At 37.4% G+C, this 10,597-nt stretch overlaps 1 protein-coding gene across 3 annotated transcripts in view; it reads left to right on the top strand.

Annotated features, from left to right (window-relative positions):
* LOC139135656 (interferon-induced protein with tetratricopeptide repeats 1B-like) overlaps positions 1 to 10,597 on the top strand; it is a 75,992-nt gene that overhangs the window by 22,256 nt on the left and 43,139 nt on the right. The window contains exon 1 of one of the 3 annotated variants that reach the window (XM_070703186.1): positions 126 to 212. The exons of the other annotated variants lie outside the window; for them this stretch is intronic. The gene's annotated coding sequence lies outside the window, so the exon portion shown is untranslated. Of the gene's footprint in view, positions 1 to 125; positions 213 to 10,597 lie in introns of those variants that run through there. 3 annotated transcript variants of the gene reach the window in all.

The raw sequence follows: 10,597 nt of genomic DNA, 5'->3' as shown, positions 1-10,597 counted from the left end.
ACATTAATCAGCTCATTGTCACATGATAGTCTCGCAATCAAAGTTTTAATTCCTTATTAGGTATGTTCGAACCTTTAAGATTAGGTTATAAAATGCCATGACATTCCAGAGATATAAAGTCCTCGGTAACGGATCATATACTGTCAGAAAACTATTTAAGACTTTACTAATCAAATGAGTTGGATCGACGAGGCCATGAACTACGTGAACAGGTTGGTGACGTATTTCTTCTTTCTCTGTTACTGCAAGCACAGTCTAGCAGTAAGACTGCGAAACATGTCTTATCATGACCTAAAATTTTAGACTTTTCGTACTTTTTAACTTAATCACGTGATTTATCTTTATTTGTTGTTAGAAAAGTCATACTTTTTGTCAAGTGTTTCATCAATAGTCACATGATGACTTTAGCTCTCCCACAGAGAGGCGTACGGGTGAAGTATACATTTCAATAATTCACCTTAGGATTTATCGACACCTTTTCGTTTTCCACATTTTGTTTCCCTCAGTTTTTTAAATCAAGGGGTTTATCGTCATACCTATATTAATTTTGACATTGAACAGCAATTCTTTCTGCTTACGGTCAGATTCATAATATTTCAAAATATAAAATCCACATAAACATGTCTGGTTTTTGTTTATTTCACGAAATGGACAGAAGTTGTTTCAGTCCCGAGAGAAGGATGTTACAGAACGCCAAGAGTTGTGATGTTATAATGTCGCAAATACGGTCTGTATTTACAATCTGCCATTTGTTGTTATGTCCATCACGTTTGTACGCGTCAGTTTGTGCTGAGAGATATAGACTTTGCTATTCAAACATCGATGAAAACATGTAAAGCGCGGTGTTCGAATTATGCACACATCTATTGGTAATTGTTATTCATAGAATAATTCCAGGTTAATAATTATTGGTTTACGAAAATGATTGGCCGATGGTTCGTCAAGGGCAATGTCTTTCCAATGATTTCACAATTCCAATCGGAAAACACGAAGGTATCCATCGCACCTTTCTTTACACAAACTTGATGTTGCAAATTTGTTTACAAATACATGATGGATAGGTTGCGCATATTGCTGTAGCTTCAATAAAATCTTTCATTGAGACTTATTAAAGAAAATTGTAGGTCATTCTCAACGACGCATTTTTAACATAATTTCGCGATCGATCTGGCCTACCTGTCGGACACTTGTGTGTTGTAAAGACATTAAGCTGTTTTTTGACATTCTTTCGAAACTAAGGCCCCCTTGCTCAACTGGACAGTACTAACCGTAGGGATAATGACAAGTAGTGTAGTGTCATGAATATTCACTTGCGCATTTCCAAAACAATTTCTGTAAGGAAAAAATCATTTTACCTGTTGGCATTTAGCGATTTCTTTCTACCAAGGGTCAATATGACTACAAGCTTTGACCATGGCGAAATAGAAATCAAATTTAGTTGCTTACTTTTGATGACGTCGAGCTCCATGAATATGTGTACTGTTATCTCGCTCTGGCTGGTTAACACAATTTCCAAGTACAAACTTCTTTTCTGCAACTAACTCACGGAGTCAACAGAGTTCTCCGATCAAACTCGGTTTCTAGAAATTTTATCAGCTTTATATATAAATAGATAATTAAGGTAGAGCGCCCCTTGAGGACAGATATTCGGAATGTCACATTTCTAAAATTCTTTTCTGATCAACCAATTGTGAGGGCTCATGTTAAGTCTTTCACTTTCGAAGCGCATGCTACCTTAATTTGATAAACGTTAAGAAATAATATTATGTTAACAACAGATACCAGTGCTAGGCATTGAAGACTGCCGCTTTAAGACTTCTGATAAACAACGTCGAAGATGATTGTTGTTTCCACAGACTGCTAAACCCAAAATATGTGGACGCATTGATTTGAACAAGTGTATACCATTGCCAACATATTTGCTGGGTGTGATTTTCAGCTTGAAATGTCACAAATGCATCGAAATATCTCGGTCCCTTTCGCTTTTGCTATAGTCTCGAGTTATAATGTCTTATAATTTAGGAAAATGCATCACTGAGTGACAGTTGTTCGTGATAGTCGTCTGTGACAGTCCTCTGTGACAGTCGTTGGTGACAGTCGTTGGTGACAGTCGTTGGTGACAGTTGTTTATATACTGTCCTTACTGAAGCGTTTTATTTCAAAGTTCCCCCTAATTGGACTAAAAGGGGATGAGGGGTTATTAATATAAGGTTATTTATAAAATATCAGAATTTATGGCCGAGTACATCGTACGCTTCGGTATTGTCCAAGACGCGTAGCCTCGAAGACAATACCTCCGTTGCACAATGTACTCGGACATAAATCCCGGTATTTTGTGAATAACCTTTTGTCAATAACCCCCACCCCCCGTAGTGTTGTAAGGTATTTAGACCTAAAGCAAACAAACTGTCAATTGTGTAGGTCTCTTGGAGATCATATATTACCGTGCCTGGTACCGTGCCCTACCAACTCATCTGTGTTTAACTTATCAAATATGGAACCTATCGTATTGCACTCAGGAGTCAATGTTATCATAGAAGTAAATGTTTGGCAGTATTTCATATTTTCCCAAGAAAGAATGGATCTGTAAGAATAAGTTATGAGGTAATAATGAAATATTCAATAAATCGATCAAAAGATTGATCGATGAAAGAAATTCATTGTAGGCACCGATAGCTTCAGCGAGGAAATAAATCTTGACAAGAAGTTCACGTTTAGAGGGGCAAAGACCTTTATTGTTACCATTAGAGTTCTCTTTTCCCTTTTTCTTCTGTCATTTTAAGCGATGACTAGAAAAGTATGAACGCATTTTTCCCTTACACCTACATATTTGTTTTGCTTCGTGAACCCGGAAGTTCTGGTTATGGCTTGACTTGACAGCTGACCCGACCTTAGGAATTTGACTTTGTCGCATTAATTTGGTGCCATCTTGAACAGTTCAAAAAGAACCCAAAAACAGTAACACAAATTTTAAAAGTAGTAATTATACCAGGTGTCAATTAACTCTGCTGATAGCGATAACGTGATTGTAACTACCATATTGGATTTTCTGAAAATCGATACTAATCCGGTCAGCCGCCCTTGCGACCGATTTGAATTACAAACTTTCAGGCAAAATGTTCAAAACTCTTCATTTATAAGCCTTACCCGTCACTAAGCTGTTAAATATACTCGTGGCGTCACCGCCAGCGAACGTTAACAGTTACAAGTAAACTTTGACGTTGACAAGTTCAACGTCACCTTTCAAACTATGATGAGAAGAAATTGCCTTTCTCATTGTCTGATTACTTTGAGACAGTGTATCATGAAACTATAAAACTCTATTCTACAACCATTTAGCTTTAGAGAGGCTGATAATAACTCATGGACGTTAACAAAAGACAAACATTCCGTCAAAAATTTGATGTTATTTTGTTGCCAAGAGAGGCCTATATCTTGTCTGAAATCTTTATTGGCCATCGACAATAAATTTATAACATCAAAATACATAATACCTCTTACTATGCAAATAAACGATAACACTGTATAATCAACGAAGTTGGATTGAGATTAAAACCAGAAACCATTATACTCCAAGCTTTTGTTGTACCAGCATACCTTTCAGTTTATTTCATTGTGTGTTGTCGCGCCTGTCACGTGTCTACCTTGGCATGTCGTTTCCCTATAACGACGAAAAAATGACACTCGAGCTGTGACAAACAAGTTCGGACCGAGGGTGGAACATTGAAGAAAAACTAGAAAAATGTGCCGTTTTGGTTTTAATATAAATCAAATGACTTGTCCTTTAAATATAAATCTCTGTGTCATTAACAGTACCCAGCATTGATTTAGATATTTTTTATCACCGTTAGGGTAACCGTGTTTTTATGTATCCACGACGAAATTCGGTGACCTTTCACACCGTAACAATGCTGACAACGTAACAATGGAAGTACACATGTACTTATTCTGACCGACCACATTTTTAAATGTCCGCCGCGTGTATAAATTTCATGTCATGATTGAGCATTGTAAACTTAAACACCAATGACAACTGATTTTAAGCCTTTTCAGTGACACTGTATCACAGGTTTCACTTGAAACCTTTCGTCTGCTGAAGTAAATTAATAAAATGATTGGTAGTGCTAATTGGTGACACGATTTCGTACCAAACAATAGATTTTGCACTTCTATTACAGAAAGCACCGTAAACTTGAGAAAATGTGGTTAATGCGGTCATTTAGTACGAAGAGCTATAATTTACACACATCTTGACTGCTTTCATTCAAAATTGTCACAAACACAGCACGTCATGACTAATATATGCATTTTAATTTGTTATTCAAAACAGTCCAGGACTGGCATTTGGCGGCAATTTTGTTTTAAGTTTTGTTGATTTGGAACAAGTATAACCGATTTCAATCAAACTTGGAAGACGGACATAGTACCATGACGTTCAGATGCACATCAATTTTAATATCTCGCAATACGATTTATTATTGTAGTCTGGCGGCCATTTTGTTTGTCCTTCCAGGGCCTTTGCTCAGCCATGACTGGACCTATTTCATTCAAAGTCCGCTTCAGGACATAGTGCTGTGTAATACAGCTGCTCGTCAACATGATTCGCGATACAATAGAATACGCATACCTGTTGGCAATCTTGTTTTAATTTTTGTTGGTCTCGAGCCAGTCAGCCTAGACATGCTTAGACAGATTTCAGTCCTTTGTTATGCTTTTACCTTTAGGGAATGTAAGTTGTACCTTCAGTAACTGAAGCTGACTCGCAAGTTGTCAATTGTAAGCACTCCTTTAGATCTTTATTACAAGATAGCAGTGTCGTGATGTTCCAGGTCCCGATTCTTGTTCGACCTTTTGCCAAGATATACAGACGCATGTCAGTTTGTTTCATGATATGATGTAATATGACCATCTAGCGGTATTTTTGTCAGCACATAGCCAGTATATTACTCCAGGACCTATTTAAGTTAAACTTGGCACAAGGGCGTACTTACTATTAAGCCAGAAGCAAGTCAATTCTTTTATGTGATATAATCCAATATGGCCGCATGGTGGCCATTTTGTTTTAATTTGGTCAGGCTGGGGCCATAACTCAGACATACAAGACCAATTTCATTAAAAGGTGACACAAAGACAGGCTGCTATAACGCATAGCTATGGGTATATACCTATTCTTACAAGTCACACATTCTAATCAGTGCACTGACTTCAATTCAGTCACAAATCACCTAAATTACAGGTACTATCTGGTGCGCCAGATAGTATCTAGTGCGCACCAGATACTATCTGGTGCGCACGAGATACTATCTCGTGCGCACCAGATACTATCTTGTGCGCACCAGATATATCTGGTGCGCACCAGATACTATCTGGTGCGCACCAGATAGTATTAACTGTACATTAGGAGTCCAGCAAGGCTCTGTACTTTCTCCTCTTTTGTTTAATCTTTTTATTGATGACATTGCAGTAACCCTGAATAGTGGTCTCTATAGTGGAGTGTATGTTGGAATGTTAAAGCTATGTATTTATTATTTGCTGACGATGTAATTATTTTTTCCAGTAATGCAGTTGGGTTACAACGACAACTTCATAAACTTAGCAATTACTGTAAGAAATGGAAGTTAAAAATCGATACAAGCAAGACAAAAAATATGGTTTTTAGAAATGGAGGGAGGTTGAAAAATTATGAAAAATGGTATTTGGAAGGAACACAGGTGGAAGTAGATTCTTATGTTAATTACCTTGGTGTAATATTTCCTGCTCAGGTATCGGGACAAGGTCCCAAGAAAACTTGGCCGTAGAAAAGCATTGTATAATATTAAAAAAGTTGCATAAATTTAACGATCTCTATATTAATATAGCTTTAAGAATATTTGACTGCAAAGTATTACCAATTCTCATATATGGATGTGTAGTGTTGGGGTTTCATAAGGGATTTGATATTGATAAAGTTCATAACTAATTTTGTAAGTATGTCCTTAAAGTTAGTACAAGAACGTGTAACTAGAAATGGTAGATTGCCATTACAATTAGTGAAATTGCCTCGTATTACTAAATACTGGCTGAAATTGTTACGTAGTTACAATGCTACATATATTAAAACAATTATAATTACCAATTTGATATGACAGAAAAGGGGTTGTGTTGCTGGGCTAAAAATGTTAAAGACATTTATTTAGCTTTGGTTTTGGTATTGTTTGGGTAATGCAAACCGTAGGTAATGAGGTCACTTTTCTTTCTGTTTTCAAACAAAGATCCTCTAATATTGGTTCCCGGCAATGGAAAATGAATCTTGTTGCTGTCTCCAAGCTGGAAACTTATCGACTGTATAAAAATAACCTTGTCTTCGAGAAATATTGATGTGTTGTGAATATTGATATATTTAGAAGGGCACTTTGTAAACTCAAAGTTTCAAACCATAATCTCCGCACTGAAAGTGGTCGATTTGAGAACATGCCAAGGGAAGACAGGCTATGCCCGTTATGTGATATGCATCAAGTTGAAAATGAGATTCACTTCTGTTTTGTGTGTCCTGTTTACACTGTTTTGAGAAAATGTTTTCTTTCACCATATTATTATGAAATTTATAAATCTCAGGAAATTTATAAATCTGATAAACTCTCCACTTCATCGTACAATATTGAATATATCAAAGTATATTATTTACAGTTTCAGAAGAAAGAGAGAGTATAATGTAAATATACCTTTCCAGAGATACTTACAATGTTGTTTTATTGTCAAACAAGTCTATGTGTAAGCCCAAAGTTTGTCTCTGTTTGTTTTCCTGTAGCGTAAAAAGGCCGGTGGCCTATATTACCAAATAAATTATTATTATTGTGATTGATAAATTAGTATGCTGTGAGCATGAGAAAATATCTTATCTGGGGCATAGGATATACAAACACTTTCGCAAGTCTTACTATCAGGTGCGCGCGAGATGGTATCTGGTGCTATCTGATGCGCACCAGATGGTTTCCCGTGCGCACTAGATACTATCTGGTGCGCACGTGATAGTATCTCGTGCGCACCAGATAGTAACAGGTGGTGCGCACCAGATAGTATCTTGTGCGCACCAGATAGTTTCTCGTGGCTACGAGATAGTTTCTCGCGCGCACGTGATAGTATCTCGTGGCTACGAGATAGTTTTTAATCAGTGCACTGACTTCAATTCAGTCACAAATCACCTAAATTACAGGTACTATCTGGTGCGCCAGATAGTATCTGGTGCGCACCAGATAGTATCAGGTGCGCATGTGATAGTATCTGGTGCGCACCAGATACTATCTCATGCGCACCAGATATATCAGGTGCGCACCAGATACTACTCAATGATTGATAGTCTTATATAGGAAAGTTTGAGCAAAAGTGTAAGTATATTAGTTTCAAGACGCGCCCTAACTTAAGGCACTGTCTCGAAAATAAATCTCTATGTACCTGTGTAGGTATAACGCTGACCATTATTTTTCTTGTTCCATAAATTGTCTTTATTAATGAAGACATATTATGTATTTTTGATGTTGTTAATAATTTATTGTCTAAAGCAATAAAGATTTCGAACAAGATATAAGTTTTCTTGACAATACAATAACATTAAAGTTTTGACCGAATGCTTGTCTTTTGTTAACGTCCTTGCTTTATCATCAGCCTCTCTAAACCTGAATGTTGTAGTTACTATGCAAATGAACGATAACAGAGTATAATCAAACAAGGTTGACCTGAAATTAAAACCAGAAACCATTATTCTTAAAGCTTTTGTTGTACCACATTACCTTTCAGTTTATTTTATTGCGTGTTGACGCGCCTGTCATGTGTCTACCTTTGAAATGTTTACTTTAGTGTATCCCTATGACGACGAAAACAATGTTATTCGACCTGTGACAAACAAGTTTGAACCTAGGTTCTATTATAATTGAAGAAAAAGCAGCAAAATGCGCTGTTTTGGTCGTTATAAGGATCAAATGATTTGTCCTTTAAATATTAATCTCTTTGTCATTAACAGCACCCGAAATTGATTAAAGTATTTTTATCACTGTGAGAGTAACCGTGCATGTCGCCTTCTGCCACGACAAGAAATCGGTTACAAACAATCTTGTTTTAATTTTGTTGGTCTCGAGCCAGTCAGCCCAGACACGCCTAGACAGATTTCAGTCCTTTGTTGCGCTTGTACCTTTAGGGAATGTGCGTTGTGCCTTCAGTAACTGAAGCTGACTCATAAGTTGTCAATTGTGAGCACTACTTTAGATCTTTATTACAAGATGGCGGTGTCGTGATGTCCCAGGTCCCGATTCTCGTTCTACCTTTTTGCCAAGATATACAGACGCATGTCAGTTTGTTTCATGATGTCATGTAATATGGCCATCTAGCTGTATTTTTGTCAGCACACAGCCATTATATTACTCCAGGACGGATTTAAATTAAACTTGGAACAAGGGCGTACTTACTATGGAGTGAGAAGCAAGTCAATTCTTTTATGTGATAACATCTAATATGGCCGCATGGTGGCCATTTTGTTTAATTTTGGTCGGTCTGGGGCCATAACTCAGACATGCAAGACCAATTTCATTTAAAGTTGACACAAAGACAGAGTGCTATGACGTAGCTTTGATTATATACCGATGCTTACCAGTCGCATTTTCTAACCAGTGCTTCGACTTCAATTCAGTCACAAATTACCTAATTACAGGTGGCCGGGGACTCTATCATTTACAATGACTTATTGTTGTGGGGCACTAATCATGTAGCTGCATAGTTCGATATCCGATTCTTCCGTTTCCAGAGGATTTGTCGTGTTTTGTCGTTCTGTTGTGTAGAGTCTTGTCGAATCACTGTTCAGTTTTTCTAAACTTTGGTGTCTTCTTTAGGGCCCTGTCACACCTTGACGATTAAGCCAGCGTATGCCGACGTATCAAAATTGCCAAATGTTTCATACCTTGGCTTACGCCGGCTAAATCGTCAAGGTGTGACAGGGCCATTAGGAGTTCTTCGTATTTCCTGTAATGCCAAGTTTGACCCATTATGACTTGGCTGCCACCCTTATCTGCTGGTTTAGAGACATGGTCCTGTCATGTTTGTGATCGGTTGAGAAATGCATCGTCTTATGGTAGATTGTCCAAGGGTTTATCCCAATTTTGCCTGTTGGGAATATCGCCTTCTACCATTGTGAGTAAACGTTCCAGATTTATTTTACAGACTGGAGGAGGGGGCTATTCTAAGGCAAAACAAAAATAATTGTGCTGTTCCGATAACCCGACCTATCCCATTTTTTACCTTTTTAGAGTTATATGGACGCGGAAGTAAAAAAAGAAAGAAAAAAACCCGCAAAATCACGCACGCAAGAAATAAAGAGAAAATCACGCGAGAACTAGCGCGAAACCTATGACGTTATTCATCGTTGCACATACGTTACAAACAATATGGCGGCCAGCGATACGCACAACGTGTACTGTATTACGTACGTTTTGCAAATGCGATCACGGCAAGGAAAGATCGTTGTTGTCTGCTGTAAATCGGAAACGGACTTTCGAACAAATTCTTGAGGAAAACGACCAAGGTTTTTCTCAATGTAAAAAACACTCCACTCGAGTTCAGTTTGCCAGTATTGCGGCTGGGCCGTGGTTTGAAGTCCAGCAGATAAATATCCAAGTTGGCGACGCTACAATGAACTTAAACGTGAAATACATTCACTCAGTGACCGTGATTCACTTTTATTTTGAGCGACTGCGAAAGTTGAGGAATTACGAGAGCCAAGAAAACCGTTGATGCATTTCAAGTTCTAATGGCGGGCGACCGGCAGTTTGCACCACCCATGGACGTAACCATGCACCACCGAAGACAAGCAGGTCTGAAACCGGACTGTGCTTTAACAGTACAATTTGCTGTCAAAGAATTATGATTCAGACAGTTCAGTTTCGTATGACATTCAAACAAATATACACGTCAACCAGTAATCTAATCTGATGATGGAACTGTTAGCAACTGCAGGGCTTGAACCCTGAAAAATGCGTATTTAAAAATAAAAAATATTTTGAAAAAAAATCCTACCGACCCTCCTACCCTAATTTTGAAAACCATGTTATCGGAACAGCACAATTTATTTTGTTTGACCTAATTTGACTTTTGCGGAAACGGTCCGTTCGTAGTGTTTGTTTGATCCTCGTCATTTTTGTCTCTAAAAATGTAGACTTTTAAGGTGGGGACTACCCAATACCAAGAATATTGTCATTTTCTAGAAATCACATATGTTGTAGCTTGTAAAATGGCTGTTCCCAATCTACTTTTTGAGATAATTTACATTCAATTATCCATTACCCCATGATTTTGAGCTCTACACATGACTTTATTGCAAATTTGACCTGTTCAAAGAAAACAATAGCCATGGTGGATAAAAATATTTATTTCATTACACTCTTGATTCTTAAGTATCATCTACATGTAGTATTTCAAATAGAAACATGATGTATGAAGTTACTCATCCAATAACAAAGGTGCCAACTTATTTAATGTAATAAAAATTGTGAAAAAAAATTAAGCACAGTAACATAGTATTTGTTTTATGTTTTTCAATAAAGCATCTTTCAGTGGATCATTTGTGAAAGTTCTA

Source organism: Ptychodera flava, chromosome 6 (assembly GCF_041260155.1).
Source record: "Ptychodera flava strain L36383 chromosome 6, AS_Pfla_20210202, whole genome shotgun sequence".
NCBI lineage: Eukaryota > Metazoa > Hemichordata > Enteropneusta > Ptychoderidae > Ptychodera > Ptychodera flava.
This window is presented reverse-complemented; position numbering and strand designations above follow the sequence as displayed.